Below are 11,535 nucleotides of genomic sequence, written 5' to 3' on the forward strand. Positions count from 1 at the left end.
AGATAAAACTTTCAAGTTTGTGACCAAGAAGATAATGGTCGATTTTGTTCATTCAAATATCATTTGTCGGTTTGAAATCCCAAAGGTGATCATCACGGATAATGGTGCTAATCTTAACAGTCATTTGATGAAAGAAGTGTGTCAACAGTTTAAGATTACTCATCGCAATTCCACCTCGTACCTCCCCAAGGAGAATGGAGCAGTCGAGGCAGCCAACAAGAACATAAAGAAGATATTTCGAAAAATGGTGCAAGGTTCTAGGCAATGGCATGAGAAGTTGCCTTTTGCTCTACTAGGTTATCGCACTACCATTCGCACTTCAGTAGGTACAACTCCTTATTTGTTGGTGTATGGCACTGAGGCAGTAATACCCGTGAAAGTTGAAATTCCAGCCCTTCGAATTGTTGCTGAAGCCAAAATTGATGATGATGAGTGGGTCAAAACCTATCTGGAGAAATTAACTTTGATTGATGAGAAAAGATTGGCAGCAGTGTGTCATGGCCAGTTGTATCAAAAGAGAATGGCGAGAGCAAACAACAAGAAGGTGCATCCCTGGAAATTTGAAGTGGATCAGCAAGTATTGAAACACATCCTCCCACATCAGGCTGAAGGGAAAGGCAAGTTCTCCCCAAATTGGCAGGGGCCGTTCATCGTAATGAGAGTGTTGTCCAACGGTGCTTTGATTTAACAGATATAGAATGCAAATGTGTAGATATGGCTCTCAATTCTGATGTCGTCAAAAGATATTATGTATTATTTCTTTGGTTTGTCTAAATTGTTTGTACTTGGCATATTTTGAAGATTGGAATGAGGAAGGCATTTTGTTCTGCTATATAAACACTTTATCCTTTGTTACCCCTTTGAGCCTTATTTATTTCCTTTCATACGCCTCTTTTTGAATCAGTAGCAAGGTTCAAAAACACAAGCGCAAAAGGTGAATAAAGAAGAAAAAGAGAAAAGAAAAGATAAAAGAGAAAGAAAAGAATGGAAAAGAGTGGAAAAAGGAGAAAAGAAAAAAGAAAAAAAAAGAAGAAAAGAAAAGAAAAGGAAAAAAAGAGAAAGAAAAGAAAAGAGAAAAATCACAACAACAAAGTAATTCCTATGAAATAAACTACGTTCGACCTGATTCCTTTTAAGGATACGTAGACAACCTCACGGTTCGGTCCCATAAAAATAGAAATCCAGAAGTCCCCAAGCAAAGAAACTGGGGCAGAAAGTTGTGGTTGTTGTAAGAGCCCACATTACGGTCCAAAGAAAGACCTTCTGATCAGTCTTTGAGAGATGCCAAGTCGAGAAAACATAGATGATTCATATCAGGAGCAACACTCTGGTCTAAGCAGGAAAAAGGAAAAATGAGAGAGTCATATTGGTGAAAACCCTCACGGGTATCGTAAAGCGATAGAAAGCTGAGAGAAATCAAAAATGAGAGAGTCTTATTGGTGAAAACCCTCACGTCATCGTAAGGAGACAGTGAGTTGAGAGATGATTAAATGAGAGAGGTTTGTTGGTAAAAACCCTTCAGGGTACCGCGAACCGAACAAGGTCAGTGATTCGGCGAAGAAATCGGGTTATGGAAATCCTGGGGCATATAATATGATAACTGAAAGGTGATTGGTTGAATAGGCTGGGTTGATTAATCCGAAATGCATGTCATGATCATTGGTGCCAGCTGTTCCGCTCAGATAAGTCTCTTTTCTTTTTTCCCCCTCAAACAGTCATCCAGTTTTGGATTTTCTTCTTTATTCCTAACTCTCGAAGTCATTGCATTTCATTTCTTTTGAGTTTCTTTCTCTGAGATTTTCCCAATGTCAGTTTTGTTTGAGCAAGTGAGAAGGGATTTCAAAGCTTACTACCAAATTCCAAAATTGCACAAAGCAAAGTGCGGCCAAAGCATACTAGAGATAGCATGATGTAAAGTGGGAAATAAGTTGTCAGTGAAAGTTCCATTGGTCGAATGGTTTAGTAATCTTGTGGGAAATACAGAGGTTCAGGTAGAAGGGTCAGAAATGTAAAACAACGGTTTGAGTGTAGAGAACTCGGGTCATTCAATGTCCTGTGATTGAGAATCAGTCAGAAAGTCAAACGGTTCTTGGCCAATTCAAGGCAACCAGTCAAAGCAAAGCGCGGTAGCGGAGAGGCCACCTTCAGCAAGAATGCCACAAACTAACCACCATCTTTTTAAACTGACAAGATTTTTCATTGATTTGAAATAGTGACAGAAAATTCCGTTTGTTTCGGAGAAACCTTCCGTAAAGAAAGCAATGTACCGTACAGGTTCGATCGTAAATTCTCAGGACCCGCCTGGATAATGGGGTTTAATTTGAAATTCTCGGCACCCTCCTGGACAATGGTACCTAGTTTAAAATTCAAAACATTCATATAAGTTTTCACGCCTAGGATAGGATTCAATTCAAAATTTTCAGGACCCTACTGGATAATGGGACATAGATTTAAGACCTCTATTAGATAACAAGATTTAGCGTAAGTTCTACTATAGGGACATATAATGTAGCTCTGAAGTTTTCACTGATTTGATTTTAATTTTCAGGACCCTCCTGGATAATGGGATCTAGCTTTCAAATTCTTAGAGATATTTGGTAACATGATTCAATTAACACTCACCGATGTGCCCAACTACCAAATTGGGGCATGAATTTTTTTTGTTTTGTCTATTCTATTGCAATCAGGCGCCCACCTGGAGAACAAGGAAATACAGTTCAAGTTTTGGCAATCAGGCGCCCATTTGGAGAGCAAGGGAATATGATTAGAGTTTTGGCAATCAGGAGCCCACCTGGAGAACAAAGGGAAAAGCAATTCAAGTGTCGGTAATCAAGAGCCCACCTGGAGAACAAAGGGAAAAGCAATTCAAATGTTGGTAATCAGGAGCCCACCCGGAGAACAAAGGGAAAGAAATTCAAGTATCGGTAATCAGGAGCCCACCTGGAGAACAAAGGGGAGAACAATTTAAGTGTTGGTAATCAGGAGCTCACCTGGAGAACAAAGGAAAAGGCAATGCAAATGTTGGTAATCAGGAGCCCACTTGGAGAACAAAGAGAAGCAGTTCAAGTTTCAAGGAAAAACCATGTAAGAGTTGGAAATCAGGCACCCACATGGAGAGCAAAGGGAAGACAGTTCAAGTTTTGGAAATCAGGCGCCCACATGGAGAACAAAGGTAAGGCAGTTCAAGTTGTGGAAATCAGGCACCCATCTAGAGAACAAAGGGAAGGCAGTTCAAGTTGTGGAAATCAGGCACCCACTAGGAGAACAAAGGGAGGGGCAGTTCAAGTTGTGGAAATCAGGCACCCACCTGGAGAACAAAGGGAAGATAGTTCAAGTGTTGGAAATCAGGAGCCCGCCTGGAGAACAAAGGGAGAGCAGTTCAAGTGTTGAAATCAGGAGCCCACCTGGAGAACAAAGGGAAACATGCCAAGTCTCAAGAGAAAACAGTGCAAATATTGGTAATCAGGCACCCACCTGGAGTACAAAGGGAAAACAATTCAAGTTTCGGAGGGAAAACAAGTCGAGTTTCGGAGGAAAGGAAGATAATTCAAATGATGGTAATCAGGCGCCCATCTGGAGAACAAAGGGAAAGTAGCAATGATCGAAAGAAGACAGTTTTAGTTCAGCAATCAGGCGCCCGCCTGGAGAATGAAGGAATTCACCTCATAACACAATTCAAGTCAGCAACAAAGGAAGTTCACCTGGAGAGTACAAGTCAACGGAGTAGCAGAAGCTGCAAGATCAAGTTTGAAGATACAGATAGGATTCTTGTAATTCATAAATCATAGTTTAGTCTAGCTTCTTTTATTTTGTCCTGGTGTAATAAGGGGTTCAGCAAGCAGTAGCAGCAGTAGCAACAGTGAAATCACAGCTTCCTGGAAGTCCCAACTACCGAAACTTCCCGAACTATACTGACCTGATTCCTTTATAGCCAAGGATATGTAGGCAACCTCGGAAGCAGGGTGCGGTCAAAATTTTCAAAAAATGCTTCGCACGGAGTATTCAAACGGGCAAAAATCGCTCGTATTCGCTCACTTTATCTTTGCACGAAAACTCTTCATGTTTCCGAGCAAAGAGGGGCAGCTGTGAGCACGTGATTTTTTTCCTATATTAATTACTCCCATAAATTCAAGAAAATAATTTTTTTCCATTATTTGCAATTTTTGTAGATTTTTCATAGGATTTTTGTTAATTGTTTGCGTTTAGCTGTGCATGTTTATTTTATTTAAATAATGAAAAACACAAAAATACTCTGCATTGCATCTGGGGTTTTATTTTTTACATTTTTAGTTTAGTTGTTTTATAAAAATGAAAAATCACAAAAATGGCTCACTTTTGCATTTTAGTCGTTTAATTTTAAATTTGTAGTTTTTCTTCTAATTTAGGAGTTAATCATTTTTTGTAAATATTATGATGGGTAATTAGCTTAATTTTGTAAAGGGTTAATTTAGGTTTAAATTAATTTGAAAAGGAAAAGAAAAAAGGAGAAAATTGGAAATTGGGAAAAAGTAAAAAGAGAATTAGAAATTAGGGCAATTTGGGCCAAAGTTTAATTGAGCCCAAACCCCACACAAATTCTGCCTTGGCCCAAGCCTAATTCCAGCCTAAATCCGGACCAGCCCCACCCCAGACCAAAACGACCCCGTTTTACCTTTTCCCATCTCAACCGTTGGATCACATTGATCCAACGGACCAGAACTGGACGCATATAAGGATATATATGTCGGAACCAGGTCCCCCCAGTCCACGCACCCTTCAGTTCTCTTCGTCTCCAACTCAAAACCCTAGAGATCTGCCGCCCTTAGACCCCAACTCCCCACCGGCTGGAACCCTCTTCATCCCCTCATCCCAAATCTCCCACCCGCTGCCTTCAAATCATAGTCGAGCCCTTCGAATTTCAGATCGAAAACCGGAGTTGCCTGAACCCTAATCTCACCAAACATCTTCAGATTTTTACCACACAACCACTTTCACCCTTCCTTACCAAATCTATCATTGATTTCCAAAAAATCACCCTCAAACTCCTCGAATTTCGGATATGAAAAACCCTAGTTCTTTTAGGTCCAATTCTTTGGCTCCTGGAGTTCAATATGAATCAAAATTCGTGTTAGCCAAGCGTTCTCGTTGAGAGCCTTTGGTTAACATGATCTTTGGTTCGATTTTGGGAGATTCAGTTGTTTGGCCAGCCCTGTTCCTTCCCCTTTTGGTCGTTTGTTTGGATTCAAGTATTTCCCAGGCTTTGTCTGGTTAGTCATTTCCCCTTTTTTTTCTCTTCTTTGATTTCCTTTTGCTTTATTTGCTTGTTTCTGATGTTTTTCCTTCTTTTTAGTTATTAGTTGGTTTGTTATTTTAGGTCATTGGCCATTAGTGGTCACTCGCTCGAATGGTTTGATTTTCCTATTTATTTTATTAGGTTAGATTATTGTTTTGTCTAGGATATGCTATCATGATTTCTTCTTATTTTGTTATAATCCGTGTTTCTAATTGCATGATTCTAGTTTTTAGGGTTTCCTTTTGTTGTGATTCAGTGTTTTTAATTGCTCCATTCTTCTTTTAATTATAGTCAAATTTGTCACTGGTCGTTAGAAGTTAAATTTTTGTTTTGAAGTTCATCTTGAAGTTGAATCTTTCTAATTTGTGTTAAGGGTCCGGATTTTCACCTTCTTCAGTATATGTTTATTGTTTGTTTGGTTTCACTCATATCGATTTGCTTTATGATGTTTGCCTCAGTTTGTAAATGGTTAGAAACTCCTAGGGTCTTAGTTGAACAATAAGGAAGTTAAGGGGGTTAATTTGGGAAGTAGAATTGGGGTGCTCAGATAAGGTTAGCATTAGGAGTTTCTAGAATATGGGCAGCTGGCAAAATCTTGGCCAGCGCAAGTGCTGGAACCAATTAAAGACTGCCAGATGTCCCAATAAGTTACAAAAGATGCCTTTGCAGGCTGGAAATATTCTGATTTCTATTTTCAGGCACATGGCCTTAGAGGCCTATAAATAAGGACTCTTCCTTCACTAGAAAAGCGGATTTGGAAAAAGCTTCATTTTCTCTGCGTCAAAAACACTGAAAATACATATACTGATAAGAATTTTAGAACTAGAAAACACAAAAAAAGTTCGAGTACTGTCAGCTGGTTCCATTCTGGGTTTAAAGCTTGAACATCTTGTCAAATTTCAGGGGTTTGAGTATGGACTGAAGGAGCTGATTTTTGCTGATTGATTGTATTGCCTTGCTACACCTTTGCTTGTTGAAATCCACACTCTTTTGCTTTGTTTGAATCCCAGGTATTTCCTGCACCTTGAATGACATGTGCAGTGCAAAAAATGTAGTCCAACATGGAAATCTAATGACAAATACTTTTTTGTTGAATCTCTAGTCTTTTGATTTCTTTAAGATCATTCAGCTCTGCTGTAATTTAGTTTCTTTATGCACATTTATATCACTGACTTGAGTCTTGTGTATAATTTGAATCAGTATCATAGTTTAGTAGGTTGGCTGAGGCTTTATTTGTTAGACATGTAGAATATTGGACTTCAAGTGGCATGGTCTAAGCTAGATGAGTGCTTTTCCTTTGGTTAGTTTAAGTCTCTTTAGAATCAAGTTTGGATTTTTAGATCTTGGTTTGGTCACATCATAATTCATTAGTTCATTTCATTCTAAAGTTTGATTTGAGAATTTGTGTTTTTGAAGAACTATAGTTCGAGTAATGAATTATTGGTTTGACAAGGGCCAAGTGTTCTGAACCATGTAGTATATCATCGCTGTTTGTAAGGTTGGAACTGAGGTCTGAATTTCCTAAAATGTATTTATAGTTTAGCTTTAGCCAAAATTGAGGTTGGAACATTGCATAATCTTGGCCTCATATTACGTATTCAATCAAATCCAAAACAATGCCTCTTTTAAATGTGTAATATGGTTTGTAGCATTTAACGTTTTTAAACATCACATGGCTGTGTACTGATGTTAGCCAAATGGGCTTAGCGAGCCTCTCAGGTTTCAGATGTTTCCTTATCCTATGGGGACTCGATCTTGAGTCCCAGACCCTTTAGCATTCATCCCTTTTACCAAATTCAGCTTACTTTAGGCCTAGACGTAGGGCCACTTAGAAATGAGGGAATTGCATGCCTTATCGTTTTGGGCCTGCTTTCGAGCCCAGACCCTCATTTAAATGTTGCTGCCAACTATGTCTATAGCAGGCATGGTCCAAACGCCTGAAAGCCCAGCGCGCTCTTTAAATTAATAGTTGTACAAATAAAGCCTTAGATTACGTTTAGTTAGAGTAATTTTTAATTAGAGCGAGGTGTGCCATATTAAACAAAATCTATAATTTATGGCCCCCATGAGATTAAATCAAGAAATCACTTTAAGAGAAACTTGAGTTGTGCCATAAGCAATTAAATCATCTATGGCCCTCACACACGTTATAATGTAGATATTAAAAATGAACTCCGTAGTTTGCTTTAAGCACGTTAATTAATTATCACAATTATTACTAATACTCGGGGGTACATTTCATGTGACCCTCTTCTAATTTTCAAAAAGGTTAAATAGAACGTATCGTGAACCGCGGGTGCATTTCATGTATCATGACTTGCGATGTGTTTTAAATAACCTTGAATCAATTCCTAAAATAAACAAAGGCGGTTTTAAAGTTAAAGATGCACATAGGTTTAAAATGTGTAAAAAATTAGATAATTAGGCCAATAATAATAGTTGAGCGACCGTGCTAGAACCACGGAATCCGGGAATGCCTAACACTTTCTCCCGAGTTAACAGAATTCCTTACCCGGATTTCTGTGTTTCGCAGACCGTAAATTAGAGTAAAAACTTTCCTCGATTTGGGATTCTAAACCATTGACTTGTGACACCATGAATTATCCCAAGTGGCGACTCTGAATTTTAAATAAATAAATCTCGTTTCGATTGTCACTTAAATTGGAAAAAACTCCCTTATACCCTTTCGGGGTAGGAAAAAGGAGGTGTGCTATATACTTCCGCACTTCTTGTGCAGATTTTGGTGTTGGTCCTAGAGGCATTTAGTGGAGGCTTGCTCGGATCGTCATTTATCCGGAGACTTAAGGTAGAGCTTAACGTCGTTCGCAGACCCTGAAGTCCCCTTCTTATCTTTATATTGTTTACTCCATTTAGACAATTGTATTTTATTTTGGACCTGGCTTATAGTATTTTTAGTACCGCGTGTACTTTGTGACACTTGATCCAGAATTATACTAGACAACATATTCAGAGTTTATTATATATATTTTGAAGATCTACAAATTTACCTTTTGTTTATCTACTTTTAAAATTGTTAAAAATGAATATTGTGTAGCTATGTTGGCTTGCCTAGCATCTGGACGTTACGCAAAATCACGGTCTCGTGGTTAGGATTTCGGGTCATGACAAGTTAGTATTAGAGCACTAGGTTTCCTAGGTCTCACTAGTCATGAGCAAGCTTTGTATAGTCTTGAGGATCAGTTCGAAGACGTCTATATTTATCTTGTAGAGGATATAAAGCTTTAGGAAATTTCACTTCTTTCTTTCTCTATCGTGCGACTTTATTCCATCATTGAGTATGAATTGTTCTATTCTTATTCTCTCACAGATGGTGAGAACATGCACAATTCTACAGCTGAGCCCTAGGTTGCAGCCACTACTAGGGGTAGGGGCCAACGGAGAGCCAGAGGCAGAGCTCATCCTAGAGCACGTGTAGCAACACCTATAGTAGAGCCTCATATCGAGAAGATGAGGGGATCCATGTTCAGAGTACACTAGTTGGACCAGCTCAGGTACCAGAGGGGTTCATTGCTACCCTAATACTTCAGGATGCCCTAGTCCGCCTGGTGTGTCTTATGGAGAGTGTGGCCCAAGCCGGCGTGTTCCCTATGAGACCAGTCATCTCTCAGGCTAGGGAGGGAGCCAAAACTCCCCTACTCACACTCCAGAGCAGATGGCTCACGGATATCAGACTCTGACAATTATGTCAATTGGAGCAGTTCAGCCTGTTATTACTACACCAGTCTGGGGAGGGACCTGCGATGTCGTCCAAGTGGTTGAATAGGTTGGACAAGCTCACCAAGTTATTGCCTACTCGCTTTGGTGGCACACCTTCTGAGGATCCCTAGGATTTCTTGGATAGTTGGCATGAGGTATTGTGTAAAATGGGTATAGTGGAGTTCAATAGAGTCGACTTCGCAATATTTCATATACATGGCTCTACCAGGAGGTGGTGGCCGGAGTATGTTTGGGGCAGACAAGCAGGTTCACCTACACTCACTTGGGCTTAGTTCTTACAACTATTCTTGGAGAAATTCATCCCCTTCACTCAGAGAGAGGACATCCGTAGCCAGTTTGAGCGCCTCTAGCAGGGTAGCATGACTTTTACTCAGCACGAGACCAAATTCGTGGATTTATCTTGCCATGCAGTTATCTTGATCCCTACTGAGTAGGAGAGGATGCAGCGATTTATAGATGTCCTTACTTGTGGATATTGCTAGACGGATTAAGAGTATTTGTGGTTAGGGTATAGAGGCAGCATCTGAGAAGAAGCCTCGTCATTTCAGTGGTTTTAGTGGTGCCTCATCCGGAGGTAGGGTTTCACACTATAGAGGCCATCCTATCAAGCCGGTTTAGTTAGCACTTCAGGAATCACATGGTGTTTTGGGCAGTCATGGTTCTTATGGCTCTCATCCTCAGCAACTAGCCTACAGTGCACCTTCAACTCCCATTAGTGCACCATCAATTCAGAGCTATCACAGTGGTTGTCTTGACCATCGAGGTCAGTCCAAGATTCAACAGCCACATTAGCAAAGAGAGTGTTTTGAGTATGGAGCTATGGGTCATATCATGAGGTATTGTCCTAGACTTCAGAGAAGTATGCCACAGTAGGGTACTCGTGCCATGATTCCGACATTGGTTGCTCCACTACCTGCTCAGCCAGCTAAATGCGGGGTCAGGCAGCCCAGGATAGTGGTCAGGCCATTAGAGGTGGAGGCCAGCCAAGGAGAGGCCATCCGAGATGCAGAGGTCAGATTTGTGGGGCTCGGACCCATTTCTAAGCATTCTCTGCAAGACCCGAGGCAAAGTTGTCTGATGCGGTCATCACATGTATCGTTCCACTTGCCATAAATATGCATCAATTTTATTTGATCTAGGTTCCACTTATTCTTTTATGTCATCCTATTTTTCTTTTATATTTGGATATGTCTTTTGGGCTGACCAATGCCCCAACAACCTTTATGCACTTGATGAACAACGTGTTTTAACCGTATATTCCTTTGTCATTGTGTTTGTTGATGATATACATGTGTATTCTCGCATCCGGGAGGCTCATGAGCAGCACTTGAGGATGTGCTCCATTGTAGCTCCTTTGACTAGATTGACCTATAAGGGTGCTATTTTCAGATGGTCCAACGAGTGTGACGTGAGCTTTCAAAAGCTAGAGATTGCATTAACTACAACTCCAGTATTGGTGTTGCCTACATGTTCGGGATATTACACCATGTATTGAGATGCATCATGTATTGGGTTTGGCGCGTTGTTGATGTAGGATGGTGGGGTGATTGACTACGTGTCTCATCAGTTAAAAGTTCATAAGAAAAATTACCATGTGCATGATTTAGAGTTGGCAGTCATTGTTCACGCGCTGAAGATTTGGAGGCACTATATTTCATGTGAGGTCTACACCAACTATCAAAGTCTCTGGTACATGTTCAAGCAAAATGACCTTAATTTGCGACAATGAAGATGGTTAGAGTTGCTAAAATACTATGATATCACCATACTATATCATCTGGGGAAGGCCAATAGAGTAGCCGATGCCTTGAGTAGGAAGGGTAAGAGCATGAGCAGTTTGACATATTTACCAGCGGTGGAAAGGACACTAGCCATAGATGTTGAGCCTTTGGCTAATCAGTTTATGAGGTTGGGTTTTTCAGAGCCTAGCCGGGTTCTTGCTTGTGTTGTGGCACAGTCATCTTTCTTGGAGCGTATCAAGGCTTGCTAGTTTGATGATCCTCACTTGTTGGTGTTGAAAGACATAGTGCAACGGGGTGGTGCGAAGGAGGTTGTGATTGGAGATGATTGTGTTATGCATCTTAAAGGCTAGATTTGTGTTCCAAAATGTTGATGGGTTGAGGGAGTTGATCATTGAGGAGGCTCACAGTTTGCTATTCCATTCACCTAGGGGTCACGAAGATGTATCGAAACGTGAAACAATACTATTGGTGGCAGAGAATGAAGATTTATATTGTTGCTTATATCTCTCGGTGTTTAAACTCGCAACAGGTAAAGTACGAGGTTTAGAAACCGGCTAGGGACTCAGAGATTGGAGATACCAGAGTGGAAATGGGAGCACATCACTATAGATTCTGTGGTAGGCTTACCACGAACTAGGGAAAATATGACGCAGTTTGGCTTATTGTGGACATGTTGACTAAGTTTGCACACTTCTGAAGTTTGGTGCACTAAAGGTTCTTGGCGATCGCGGACTTAGAGGTACGATGATGAGGAGATCCTTGCGCGGAGAGAGGAGTGGTGGA

The sequence above is a fragment of the Nicotiana tabacum genome, chromosome 20 (assembly GCF_000715075.1).
Source record: "Nicotiana tabacum cultivar K326 chromosome 20, ASM71507v2, whole genome shotgun sequence".
In the NCBI taxonomy this organism is placed as follows: domain Eukaryota; kingdom Viridiplantae; phylum Streptophyta; class Magnoliopsida; order Solanales; family Solanaceae; genus Nicotiana; species Nicotiana tabacum.